Below are 15,347 nucleotides of genomic sequence, written 5' to 3'. Positions count from 1 at the left end.
AATATTTTGCAAAAACAGAGATTATCGAAATTATTTGAGTGATTTTAGAGCACAGAAGAACTCGGTCAGATAATGGCTTATTTAAGGGATGTTTCTAAAAAAAAAAAAAAAAAAAAAAAAAAAAAATGAAGGCCCGGTTTCACAGACAGGGTTTAGATTAAGCCAGGATTGGACCTCCCAATTAGGGCATTTAACTAGCTTTTATAAGGGGAATTCGGTAATATTTCAGTCCCCCAGACTTTTTAAAGTGGTGGTTCACTAAAATTAAATATTAAAAGCTTTTCACAATACTTTGGTATGTCCATTATAATGAATAAAAAAAATATTGCATTTAAGTAATTTGTTATCATAAAATAATTTATTATTTCTATTGTACACTAAGCATTTTGTCATGTCCCTGAGGTAGCCTATACTTCACTGAATTTGTACTTAGAATTTGTACTTATTTGTACTTTAACAAAAAGTGCACAGTGTCAAAAAATGTTGGCACTTTCTTGTGAAAAATATTTAAAAAAAAATGCTAAAATTCAAAAAAAAAAAAAAAAAAGAAAGAAAAGAAAAGTGATGTCCCTCAGTCTGAACTCAACCCCATGAGGTCAACTATCCTCCACCTTTAATAATTTAGACTCCACCCATACGTGACATAATTTACCACAAATGACATCATTCAGGTCTTTTTAACAGTGTTGCATAAAATGGTAAGTAGTATCACACTGTTTATTAATATTTTTGAGGCCTATAGTCAAGGATATGTACTGCTAAGCTTAACAACTCAACCCCATCACATAAAAATTAAGATGTAAAATTATTATTTTTCAAATTTTAACAATGTACACTCTAAAAAATGCTGGGTTATTTTTTAAACCCAAATGCTGGGTTGAGCATTTTGACTATGTTGCTGGGTTATTTTTTCCGTAATCAGCTGACAATGACCCAGCATTTGGGTTTGTTTTGGAAATTTTGACCCAGCGCCTCCTCGCGAGTCGCGCGCTTTTGTCCACACTGTTCAAATCACTACGTCAACAGGAGGACGAGAGGTTCAAGCAGGAGCGAGCGTAAAGGTGAGCAACCCTGTTTTATTACAACTTTCCTTTTGTTAAGTAACGTTAGTCAAATAAGTCAGAAAGTCAACAAGAAGTTATGTTGAAATGAACTATGAATTATTGACGACGTCGACGTCTGTCGAACTAGCGACCGTTATGCTAACGTTAACGTTACGTTACACATAACATTCATTATTTTTACACGGTCTGTAATCAATTATTCCACTTAAAACACGGTCACAATGTCTAAGTACAGTTGTTGGTGTCTGTTTTATCTCCAGAAATGTTGCGGGTTACTTGATTCGGCGGATGGATGCAGTGTAACGTCACTGGCTAGTGGCTGGATATGCTAAAGAAGCTGTAAGTCTAACGTTACCTATTATTTAACTGTGTTTGTTAGTCATTTTCGAAAGGTAGCTTTACATAAAATATTGAATTATGCTGCAGTATGTTCTCTGTGTTTGGGTGTGTGCGCCTTAGTTCAATTTGGCTAAGCATTTCTGCAGAAAACAGTGTCATCGTCCAGCTCAGTACAATTCTTATCAAAAACTGTCATTGTTCATTTGAAGTCAGTTCAGTGTTGCTTCAGTTACGTTCAGAAACTATGTAAAGATAATCAAAGTAGTTACTGAAGTACAATTTGGTCTTAAACCGGCTCTGAAAAAAAGAGTCCACAAAATATCCACAAAATTAACATTTCTTCTGTTTACAGTCTTGTGAATTAACAATAGTTAATTAAGCTGTTAAAAATTATTTAGTCTATTTATTTATTTTATTTTTTTAATTAAGTAATGATTCATTAAAATTATTTAAATATATTTTTTTTAAATTAACTGGAGCCAGCATAAAAATTAATTTTAAAAACATTGTATAAGACATGCTAAATTTGTAAAGATATTACTAATCAGATGTTTCCTTCTTTTCTTTTACAGCAATGGACATTTTTGTTCAACAAATCTCCTCAACTGGAGTCTTGAGTGCCTCATTGAAAAATTGCTGGTAAATATGTGATGAACAATTTTGCATTTCAAATTCTCTTTCTTAGTATGTAATCTTTTTTTCACAGTTGCATCCAGTGCCAACCCTAACCCTTAAATAGTTCGCCCAAAAATGATATTTAACCCATGATTTACTCACCCTCAAGCCGTTTGAGATGCATATGTCAATCTTTTTTCAGACGAACACATTTTCAGTTATTTTAGAAAATGTCTTCGATCTTTCAGTGGTTATAATGTCAAGCAATGGGGTCCACCTCCTTCAAGTCCCAAAATGTGCATGCATCCTTCACAAAAGTAATCCATCCGGCTCCAGGGGGATAAACGAAGGCCTTCTGAGGGTAATCCGTGCGGTTTTGTCGTAAAAACATACATATTTAAAACTTTAGAAACGAAAATAACTGGCTTCCGGTAGCGTTCGACGCGCGTTCATGGAGATGGATGCTGGCGTATGACGTAGCGTAGAAAGCGTCGTGACGTAGAACGAACGTAGAGTTTTGTTTTGCTCTGCTCTCTGGCTGCGCTGTCACGTTCGTTCTACGTCACGACGCTTTCTACGCTACGTCCTACGGATTACTTTTGTGAAGGATGCATGCACATTTTGGAACTTGAAGGAGGTGGACCCCATTGCTTCACATTATAACCACTGAAAGATCTAAGACATTTTCTAAAAAAAACTGAAAATGTGTTTGTCTGAAAAAAGATTGACATATGCATCTCGAACGGCTTGAGGGTGAGTAAATCATGGGTTAAATATCATTTTTGGGCGAACTATCCCTTTAACAAAGTTTGCTACACCATTCACAATAAGCTCAAAAACATGAATGGCCAATTTACTTGTCCAAGTACAAGCACATGACAAGACAATTTAAATCAGTTATATTGTAGGGCTGGCATAGGGTACCACTTCTGTGCCTAGTCGTTGTCAGTGTAATTTCATAGATAGCTGTGCTTGTTTGCCCCTTTCTTGGTTTAAGGCAGTGGTTCTCAAATGTCCTGGGACCCCCATAATTTAGGATGTCTCACCCAATTTAAATTTTGCAGTCTGTACTAATGAGCTGAATCAGGTGTGTTAAATGAGGGAGAGATATAAAATGTGCAGTGGTATGGGGTCCCCAGGACGGGTTTGAGAAGCACTGCTTTAAGGGATAGTTCACCTGAAAAGGAAAATTCTGTCGTCATTTACTCACCCTCATGGTATTACAAACCTGAATGATTTTCTTCTCCTGAACACAAAAGAAAAAATGTTGGTAACAAAACAGTTAACAATAGCCATTGACTTTTATAGTACTTTTTTCCTATTATGGAAGTCATTGGTTACCGTCAACTATCTTGTTGACATTCTTTAAAAAATCTTTTTGTGTTCAGCAGAAGAAAGAAACTTCAAAAAAAGTTCCAAAAAAAGGTTTGGAACAACGTGAGGGTGAGTAAATGAGGCGAGTAAATTTGACATGAGGGTGAGTAAATTTGCATTTTAAGGTGAACTATACCTTTAATAACACTAAATGTTTTCAGATTACCAGAGTACATATTTAACTGTTATATATTTAAGCTAATTTCACTCATTCTAAGTTGACCTTAGTTAGAAATGCACTTTGCTTAATTTAAAAGCTGATGAACGAACAAGTTCTAATTTGCCATTTTTCTATTCTTAGATTCCAAAGGCATACTAGCACTTACAATCCTGCCTGTCATTCTTCCCCCGCCTGTGTACAAGATTGGCCACAAAACCTTTCGGCCAACTATTCAAGAGACAAGAACCTCATTCATTGATGTACAACCGGTAAGTAAAACAACTGGGGACAAAAAGGGCAGGCTCATTTCTTTACACCTTTTTGTAGGGCTGCACGATAAATCGTTTTATTGCTGCTTGAATCTAACATGCATTTCATTTTCTCACAACTCTTTAAAGGATTAGTTCACCCCAAAATGAAAATTTCCTAATAATTTACTCACCCCCAATGTCTTCCAAGATATCCATGTCTTTCTTTCTTCAGTGGAAGAGAAATTAAGTTTTTTGAGGAAAACATTTCAGGATTATTCTACACAGAATGGACTTTAATGACAACCAACTATCCCAACGTTCAAAGAAGGTTCAAATGTCCATCTCAATGCAGCTTCAGAGACTCTACACAATCCCAGTCGAGAAATAAGGGTCTTATCTAGCGAAACCATCAGCCATTTGTGGTTTAATAGTATATAAATGTTTTTTTTTTGTTTTTTGTTTTTAAATGACCAATGGTTTCGCTAGATAATACCCTTATTTCTCAACTGGGATTGTGTAGAGACTCTGAAGCTGCATTGAGACTGACATTTGAACCTTCTTTGAACATTGGGATAGTTGGTTGCCATTTAAGTCTATTCTGTGTAGAAACATACTGAAATGTTTTCCTCAAAAAAACTTAATTTCTTTTCCACTGAAGAAAGAAAGACATGGATATCTTGGATGGCACTGGGGTGAGTAAATGATTAGGAAATTTATATTTTGGGGTGAACTAATTCTTTAAGTTAATTTAAGATGGTATTTAACTAATTTAAGACTGCTCTTATGAAAACCTAAGACACACTTTTAAATAATTATCTGTGTCTGATATTGTCTTTCCCTCATTTAGTCTGGAACCAACATGGTGCTTTACCTGGAAAGGCAGAGAGAAGCAAAACCCTTCCCCTTTGTCTTGGAGCTTGGAATGGCTGGACAGTTTTTTGGTGAATGGGGAAACTCTGGAAAAGTTGACTCCGTTTTTTTTTTTTTATCATTTTGTGAAGATAATTTTTAGCTAGGCTATTTTACAGTTTATAGGTATAGAGTTTCATGTTTTTATTTTGCTACACAGGACTAAATGATTGCTTATTTAAAATGAATTGCAATGTATGTACTTACTGTTTATACGCAGAGATGTGCCTCTCATTTTTGCTGCACAGGACTAAATGATTGCTTATTTAAGTGAATTACAATGTATGTACTTACGTGTTTTTTATTGTATTCTTTGTGAATAGAATCTTAAGCTGTAGGCTATTTTACAGTTTATAAGTGAAGAGTTTTGAATTTTGAGAATCTTACCATTTTATAATATTTTAACATACCAACATTTTAGCACAAATGATTTTTGTGGGCCTCCGTTTATGTTACAGATGTCTGTTTTTTTTAACATGAATGTATTTTTGATTATATTAATTTCCTGGAATAAACACTTTAATTGAATCAATAAACAGTAGTGTTATTATTGTTATTAATATTTTTTTATTCGTTTTTATTATCTAAAATTAATAACCTGTAGCATAGGGGTTGTTTGACCCAGCACTGATTAAAAACAACCCAGCAGATGGGTTAATGTATAAAAACCCAGCCTGCTGGGTCAAAATAACCCAGCATGTGTTCTGTCCAATATTTACCCAGCGCTGGGTTGCCAAATAACCCAAATTGGGTTGTTTTTAACCCAGCATTTTTTAGAGTGTACTTATTTCATTGCTGCCTCTGCTACACTACAAGAGGAGCAGTGGCCATTTTGTGCAAAAAAAACCCTCAACCTCATCACATATCTGGAGATTTCTCATTGTTTCGGGGTTGAAAACGTGTGACAGAGTTGAGTTTTTCACTTTATTTATGGATAATTTTAAAAATAAAAAAAATATAAAATTGTCATGGTTTCAGTGAAGTACTTACCAAAATCATGAAAACTCATAATTTTGTTAAATAGAATATTTGATGTAATGTGTCCACTTAAACACTGACAAGCATCCTATTAGCACAAGTTTTGTGTCAAATCCTTTTTAAACCAAGTCCATTTTGTCTGTTACGAGGTTGAGAATAAAAGGTGCTTAAATCTGACAAAAACTGAAATTAATAAAAGGTCTTTAATGCCTGAGGTGGGAAAATATGATTTTGTTGGAGGTTTGATATGTGCCTAATGATGTGGGGTATTTAGAAAATGATTCATATGATTTCCAAGTTGAAATATTACCAAATCCCAGGAATGACCCATAAACGCTCCCGAAAAAAACAAAAACATTACTGGTGTGCATCTTGAGATAAAACAATGGCACTGACATATTTTAAGATTTGTCAGTGCAAATTGCTTTCAGTTACAACAGCTCAAACACAAACATGCGTTTTAGTCTGGGACTCTGGGACTAGGCTTAAGTCTTCTCTGTAAAACCGGGGATAATTGTATTAAAATGGCAGCTTAAAAAAAAAAAGTCACAGTTGAGCAGCAAACAGGTATTTGAAGCTGCTGGTGTATCTGGAGTTCCAGACCTGGAGATGCAGACTGACAGTTGTGCATAAAGTTGCATGTCAGCCACTCATAAATAAATAAAAAAACTCACAAAGATAAACTTTTACAGTGTAGAAATACATTTTCAAAGAGTTTTATTGCCTTTTTGGCAGCATGGGATAGTACATGGCATGGGATCCTTTTATTTGAGAAGGCACAACACTTATTTTTGTAGGGGAGACCGGGGACAGTTGCAACACTTTTGCATTTGGCTCTGTTACTCAGAGACGGTTTGGATTAGACAAACCAATTGTTTATACAATAAACTTACATCTGTCTGTTAATAGTCTAAACCATTGAAAGATTATTCTAGAATCTACATTTTTCACAATTTGCATTTGAATGTAAGGAGTCAGATGTTGCAACTGACCCCGTGCCCGGGGACAGTTGCAACACTGTTTGGGGATGGTTGCAACATGTTACAAATACAATATATGTCAGTTTTAGCAAAATGATTATTATCAAAAATGTAAGTTGTAATAATATTACACTGTTATTTATTCATCAGCTTTGATTAATGACAATTATACATTTTTCTAGATGAGTAGGCCTTATATGCAGATGTAAAATATTCAAATTGATATCAAATACAGTAGGCTTTCAGTAAAATAAGAAGTTACTGCTCTGCCTTCATCCCTGATAATGTTAGAGGCTCTCTCCAAAATATAGAGTGGGGCCCCTCTGTCTGAGACTCTCTTTCTCACTCTGGGCATACTGAAAAGAAATATAAATATGTATATTTATAGATAATTAAGCTATTCACTGTGTCCTCCTCTGCACAGTTGCACCAAAGCATGGCCACAGACATCTGCACATGTGCGCACACACACATAAACTTGATGAACTATATTATTTTTAAGTAAAAACTTGTGTGCAGATGAATGAACAATTATGAATGAACTTTTAAAATGTTAAAAAATACTGCTATGTGGTCTGTTTTTATATTTATGCATTGTATTGTCCCCATACCTGTCAGCCATGATAAAACCTCATGTGCTAGCTAAACAAGGTGGCATTGATACATGTTAACCATATTAGCTTAAAGGGCACCTATTATGCAAAATTCACTTTTACATGGTGTTTGAACATAAATGTGTGTTGGCAGTGTGTGAGCAAAACCACCCTAGAATGATAAAAATCCACCCAGTAGTTTTTTTACTATCTCAAAAAATCATAGGCACTGTCTCAGAACGCCCTGTTCTAGATTTCCCTCACTGTGACGTAGAAATGAGCTAAGCCCACTGATCTATATAGAATGACATGATGTCATTATATAGATCAGTGGCTAAGCCCCACCGACGTGATTTGATTGACATCTGGTTTTGGCATAGACCCCGCCCTCGGTGATCTGCATCCTTGTTTCAACGACAGTCGGTAATGTCTCCTAAGAAGTGTAGGTGTTCTGTTGTGGGATGTAAGAATTAGGGGTTGCACGACTACTGATTTCTGCTAGTCGATTTCTTATCAAAACAATACTCGAGTTACTCGACTACTCGTGGTTCATGCTACTGTAAATGAAAAGACATGAAATAGCTAGATCTTATCAATAAACATTATTAATTCATAGCCTAATGCAACAATTACATAAGTAAACTCTCAAAACATTATAATTATGACATTTCATTTTAAAATTTTCATGTAACAGTCTAAAGCCAAATAAATAGCCGTTCTTACCTTTCATTTCAGACGGGGCCGTTCACATATCGCGTCTTTTTCGCGCTCAAGGTTGACATTTCAAATGTAGGCGCGCGGCGAGCGCGTTCATAATGGAAGCAACGTGGTGCGCTAGTTTTTCCAGGCGGGTTTTTCCTTCTCATCTCCAGAAATATATATAGTAGTAAAGCTAATGCAAGGGCTAGAAATCAATTAATCCTTTGCTGATACTTCGTCGTCATCATGGAGAGCGCAGTTCATGGTTGGTTGCATAGCAACGATAGACGCCATGGGAGCGGGAGCGCAAGCGCTTGTAGGAGACAGCGGCACGGCTGCGCTTTCCACACGTTTTTAGACGCAATATGTGAACGGCCTCTTGCAGAGTTGGCCAATTACTATATTTTTGTCATGCTTGATGAAATACTTCCACACATCTGACGTGTGTTGTCTGTTGGTGACGTTCGCCATTTTTAATTCATTTATGGTTAATGGACGCTCGAGTAGTCGATTGTTTCCGACGGCGTCGAATAGTGGTTGAAGTAGTCGATCTATCGACTACTCGACTAGTCTATGCAAGCCCTAGTAAGAATGGACATACTAGTCTTCACTGACATCAGAACCACTGAAAACACAGCGGATGGATTTTATTTATGAAGAAAAGGCGCCACTTAACCCTTGTGCATCAATTTAAAAAAGTTACTCATAGGTCCAAAGAGGACAAAAATGTCCATGTCAAAAAACGGTCATAAAAAGTTGAAGCTTGGGAGCACAGACTTAACTTTGGTATCATTTTAAAGAATACCCTTGGCAGATTATTGCTGAAGTTAAATTTTTTTTATAAGTAAATCCAAAAAAAAGTTATATAGGTTTAAGTTTATGAAAATTATTTATGAATATTATTTTATATAAAATATATATTTTATGAAACAAGTTGAACTCTAAAACGGCTAGAAAATCAAAGCCATAAATCTAAATAAGTTGTGTTCCAAATTTGAGGTTGATATCTAAAAAAATGAGCTTTCAGTAAGATTTTGTTTGGGCGCAGTACCAAACTTTCCCCATTGGATCCCAGCAAAACTCCTCTGGTCACACAGTGATTGGCTTTGTTATTTGCAGTTGAGTTTTTCTCTATCAATACTACAAACACACAAACACATTTTTTTTTATATAACACACATACCAACCACACTCTGACATCCATACCAACACACCCACACAATTATCATTGCATAATTTATCCAGTTGGCTCTATAATAGCTCAAAATTCATGCAGTTAACAGTAACAAAAAACAAAAACTTAATCATAGGTCCAAAAGGGACAAAAATGTCCATGTCAAAAAACTCTCATAAAAATGTTATGCTTGGGAGCAAAAACTTAAGTTTGGTCTCATTTTAAAGAAGACCCTTTGCAGATTGTTGTTGAAGTGAAAAAAGTGAAAAACGTGCAACCATTTTTTTTTATAGAAGTTTAAGTTTATGAAAAATATTTATGAACATTAAAATTAATATTTTATATAAAATATATACAAGTATTTTGTATAACTGGTGCAACATTTTTTTTTCAAATGAAATGGGGGTGAAATAGTACAATTACAATAAAAATAGACACCTGTGCCAAAATTTAATGCAGTTAACATAAAAAAAAAAAAAAACTTTCACATAGGTCCAAAAGGGACAAAAATGTCCAAGTCAAAAAACTCTCATAAAAATGTTATGCTTGGGAGCAAATACTTAAGTTTGGTCTCATTTTAAAGATGACCCTTGGCGGATTGTTGTTGAAGTGAAAAAATTGAAAAAAGTGCAACCAAAAAAATGTTATAGAAGTTTAAGTTTATGAAAAATATTTATGAACATTATAATCAATATTTTATATAAAAAATATATTTTATAAAACATTTGGAACTCTAAAACTGATATAAATTCAAAGCCATAAATCTAAACAGGTTGTGTTCCGAATTTGAGGATGATATCTCAAAAAATGAGCTTTCAGTAAGATTTTGTTTGGGCGCAGTACCAGACTTTCCCCATTGGATGCCAGCAAAACTCCACTGGTGAACACAGTGATTGGATTTTCGATTTGCAGTTGAGTTTTTCTCTCTCAAATATTACAAGCACACAAACACACTTTTTATTTTATTACACACATACAAACCACACTTAGACATCCATACCAACAAACCCACACAATTATCGTAACACAATTTATCCAGTTGGCTCTATAATATGCCGAAGCAGAAAACAGGAATAAAGCGAGTATTTGCTTTATAGGCCTAACCTGAAAAAATGGCACCATCTGATAAAAAATGGTAAAAATGTCAATTTTGAAGCCTTGCCAACAGAATGAAAGCCTATTAAAAAAGATTGCATCATTTTATAGTTAAACGGCACAGGGATTAAAAAATGCAGTTTTAATGGGATTCAATGGGGACATTTTTGTCCAAAAGGCGCTGAGAGGAAGTTTTTTGTGTAACTAGTGCAAAATAGATTTTTTAAAGGAAATGGTGATGAAATAGTAAAATTCCAATAAAAATACACACCTGTGCCAAATTTTATGCAGTTAGCATTAACACAGGCAAAGTGATCAAAAAAACAAAACTGAAAAGGACAAAAATGTCCTCAAGGATGCACAAGGGTTAAACTTCCTAAATACGAGAATCATGTTCTGACTGACTGTTTAGTGAACGAGGGTCAAAGTTAATCCTCGAGTGTGGATCGTTGCCTACAGTTCACGATCCAACGTCACCTCCAGAAAAAGTAAGTGTATTTTATGATTTTTTGAGCAAATAGTCATTTCAATCGATGTCAGCCAGTTCAACAACAAATGCGTCTAAAGCTATTTATTGTCGTCGTCATAGGATGTCTCAACAAACGTCAGACAGTTTTATGTCACGTAGGCATTTTTTTGCAGCATTTACAAATGTAAATAAATTAAGGTCTGCTCTATCTCCATAGACAGTAGGCTAAACGTCTATCTCCCTCCCCTTAAGAAATAAATAAATAAATCGTTTGTACTTAGCAAACGTTATCACAGTATTGTGTGTGTGTGTGTGTGTGTGTGTGTAGTTTCAAAACATTGCGCGAACGTTATCACATTTCGTGTGTGTGTGTGTGTGTGTGTGTGTGTTTGTGTGTTGCACATCCATAATGGCAAAGGGGACGCGATTAAAACTTTGTAAGTACATAAATGTATCAAATAACTATTCCGAGACGTTTAGTCCATTCTCATTCGACTCTGTGCCGCGGAGTCTCTTCATCATCTAGGTCCAGCAGCAGGGCGGGGATATGCAGCTCATTTACATTTAAAGTGATACACACAAAACAGCTCTTTTTAAAACAAGCCCCAAAAATGACATTTTCAAATGGTTATAATAAATTAACTGTGGGGTATTTTGTGCTGAAACTTCACAAATACATTCTGGGGACACCCAAGGCCATTATTACATCTTCTAAAAAGGGGCATAATAGGTGCCCTTTAAAGTTAACATATCACTCATTTAAACCATATAAGTTTGAACTGAATCACAGAAACAGTGACAACATTTGAACAAAAACAAAGCTCAAGAAAAAAAATACTTTCATACCTCAAAACAATTTTTTTTTAATAAATCCTGGAGCAGCTCAAGAATCTCCTTGATTTTTTTCTGCAAGGGAGGGGCAGCCAACTGAGCATGTGCAGTGTGAGTGTCATCACTCTAGCTTCTTTCTGATTGGAGAAAAATGACATGTTGCAACCATCCCCTGTTGCAACTGTCCCCGGTCTCCCCTACTAGCAGAAAATTGTCCGTTATAAACACCACATATCTTGCAGAAGTCATTTTGACACCCCCAGAGACCCTTAAGGGACCTTTCATCTCACTTCCCAATATTCCAGCCCAATTCATCACCCGCTGACCGGCTGATGTCACAGTCTTGTTGGAACACTGTGGCCATTCAGCAACCCATCCATCTGAACTATCCACTGCAGCACAGCATTCTTCAGTGAATAAATGTGGTGGCTATAAAGCTGCCAGCCTTCATGGAGAGGTTCTTGGGAATATTCCTCCCAATATTTCATGAGAACTGTGACTTTCTTAACAATGTGGAACGACCTATTTTCAGGTTTTCCATTTACCTTAGAAGACCTGACAAACTATTTATCAAACATCTCTGAGATTGATACCAGTTATCTAAAAAGATATGAGAAATAAAACAAACAAACAAACAAACAAACAAACAAACAAGCACTTTCTTTGAAAAACTAAAATCTGAATTTTTATACCCGAAATCCAATGTAACTTGCATAATAATTTGGAAAAGTGGCTATATATATGATGTGTATATCAAATGTTAATTCATGTTACACTTATACTGTTATATTTTCCTGATTAAATAAACATTACATTGCATCACACAAAAAAAAAAAAAAAAAAAAAAAAATATATATATATATATATATATATATATATATATATATATATATATATAAAATTCTATTTTGTACATTGACAATGTAATAGGCATGTGATGATATACAATTTTAACAAAACGATAATTTCTTGCTTTTAATATTTTTGCTTTTATATTGTATTATCACAGTATTGAATCAAGTTACCAAACACAAAAAGAACAATAAAACAATAGAGCTGGTAAGTCCCGCCCATCCGTAAAACCCCAACTGGACCTTGAAAAATCGTCAATGCAAGTGAATGTGAGAAAATAATTATTTTCTGGTCCCGTTTGAATTGTGCCATGAATGTGAACATATGTTGTCTGTGATTTTTTTATTTAATTTTTCATGTTACGAGTTTGACAGTATATTGTATGATTCTTCGGCTAGCAGTTGTGGAAAAGACATAACGAGAAAGACTACATGTCGCCTATGTGACGTCACCCCATAACACATTTTCCCTCCACTTGTCAAATCACGGTGCTAATGCTGAGATAATATATGGAGACAGATCGAGATGCCTGTGTGTTTTGTACCCAAATGTCACCATTCAAACCAAATGGGCTGTTCTTTCTTCAGATTCCCGTATCAAACGCGTCGAAAGCAGCGAAGAGTTGTAGTCCACAAAGTGCTCTCACTCAAAAGTCTAACCGTATCAAACTTCTACCCGCTAAATTGTAGCATTCTTCACACGAAAAATTATATTAAAAATTCACAGACAACATATGTTCACATTCATGGCAAAATTCAAACGGGACCAGAAAATAATTATTTTCTCACATTCACTTGCATTGACGATTTTTCAACCTAGAGGTCCAGCGGGGTTAGCGGAAGGGGCGGGACTTACCAGCTCCCAAAAATGTATAAAGTAAACAAATGTTTCAAACAGATTAAAGTGCAAAAGAAATATAGAGATAATAGGTAACACTTTACATTGAGGCCCCATTGTTAACATTACTCATTTCATTAACTAACAATGTGCAATAGCTACATTTGTTACAGTAGTTATTATTCTTTGTTAATGTTAGTTAATAAAAGATACATATGTTTATTGTTAGTTTATGTTAGTCCAGGTCCATTAAGTAGGCCTATAATATTAACAGATACAACTTTTCATTTTAATGTATCAAATGTTAAAATTAAAATAAAAAAAATATTTAGAAGTATTTTTTATCATTAGTTAACGTTAACTAATAAATTAACAAAAATGTTAACCTTATTACAGAGCTGCCAACTCTCACGCATTCACCGTGAGACTCACGCAACTGACACTTTTCACACGCTCTCACGCCACACATCCATTTCCTCACGCACAGAAAAATCGCGAAGCAAAGAGGACACGGAGACCGACAGACTAGACAGAGCAGGTTACTACTTATGATATAAAAAAAATCTCAGCTCTCAGATTCTGTCACTTTTATTACGAAATTCAAACAATAAATACCGTTTTGGCGCTTGTAAATGTGACGCGACAGATCCATAGCGGCACGTGAACTGATCATCTCTACTAGCTAATAGTAAATAAACACGAATGAACACTGTTGAAAGATACAGTACAAGTTACCGAAATGTATATTCCTCATACATAATATCGAATAATCCAGGGGTCACCAACATTTTTTCTCTGGGGGCCACATTATCGTTCCTGACAGTGATGGGGGGCCGGGGCCGGGTCAGCTATATAACCAAAGAGTATAGAAGCTTCTATACTCTTTGATATAACATAGTTATTTCGGTTCAGACATCACGGTTGGGTACAGTGAAGGGAAAAGCAAAACAAAAATGCAGAAGGCTTGTGCATGTCTCAGGCTGGACCACCAAAAGAAAAATAAATGTCTTAAGCCTTGTATTTTTTTTTTTTAAATAAGTTTTATTAATAAAGTAAAGGCATAGAACCAGTTTATTTGTAGTGCACTGACAATAGTTTTATATAATTAGTTCATTAATTCAATTAAGAAAAATACCTTGATATGTTTGGTAATTGTACCTGAATTAATTGAAAATTAATCTTCTACATTTCAGATTAATATATTTGTTTTCTTTAAAAATGTAATTAACAGTAACTTAAACACTTTGCAGTTTGAATGATGTCCTGCATAAACTAAATGACGGAGTATGTTTTTATGTTTCCACTGTTCGATCGCGGCCGCGCCACACACACACACATAAGTAAACACTTTACGACTTTTCGATCGCGCCCATACCTCTCTCTCAACATATTCCAGCATTGCAATCTTTACATCGCAGCCTGCTTCAGAGCTTCAGAGCTAAGGCGGAGCTACAGATTAGGTGTCCCTAAGAATCCGTGTATCTAACAGTAGTTCCCCATTACATTAATTAAATTGCACGCAAGTTTTATTTATTTTTATACCGTGTATTCTCCGTGTAAATGTATGCACCAAACTGTGACGCCCGTACCATGACGTACCGTCCATGACGACTTTTGGGGATTGCCTCATAGGGCCGGTTCAAGTAGTGGGGGGCAGAGGGACTGGGGGGCCAGTCAAAGGGGGTTGGCGGGCCTGAGTCGGCCCGCGGGCCTTAGTTTGGTGACCCCTGGACTAATCAGTCAAACAAAGGGGTCAATAAAACAGCTGGAGAACAATTATGTCACATGACATTTACCTCAGGAATGCCATTTGATGAATATGCTATTTAGTTGGCTAGAAAAAAAGAGCTATAGAGAGTATTTTGCTAAATATGTGAACTATATTACATATTTATTATATTTTTACTTATATCATTACATAAAGTTGTTGTTATTCTAATAAAAAAACGCATTATATTTATTTGAGTTATTTTAAACCTTAAATAATACTGCCAGCTGATAGGGCTCTCTGTATATTTATACAGCATTAGGTGAGTTGCTTTTTTCTTGAGAAAAATGTATCCTACCTATTATTTATCCAAATGAGTCAATATTAAATCAAATCACAATAATTGAATTGAAATAATA

General features: G+C 35.2%; 1 long non-coding RNA gene across 1 annotated transcript; it reads left to right on the top strand.

The window, feature by feature from the left end:
- Positions 1-673: 673 nt before the first annotated feature.
- LOC308681565 lies at positions 674-5,242 on the top strand. Its single transcript, XR_014029038.1, has 5 exons — positions 674-1,061; positions 1,325-1,403; positions 1,976-2,042; positions 3,694-3,821; positions 4,651-5,242. It is a non-coding gene; the product is annotated as an uncharacterized lncRNA (long non-coding RNA).
- Positions 5,243-15,347: the final 10,105 nt, after the last annotated feature.

This window comes from Scardinius erythrophthalmus (genome assembly GCF_964197995.2).
Source record: "Scardinius erythrophthalmus genome assembly, chromosome: 2".
NCBI lineage: Eukaryota > Metazoa > Chordata > Actinopteri > Cypriniformes > Leuciscidae > Scardinius > Scardinius erythrophthalmus.
This window is presented reverse-complemented; position numbering and strand designations above follow the sequence as displayed.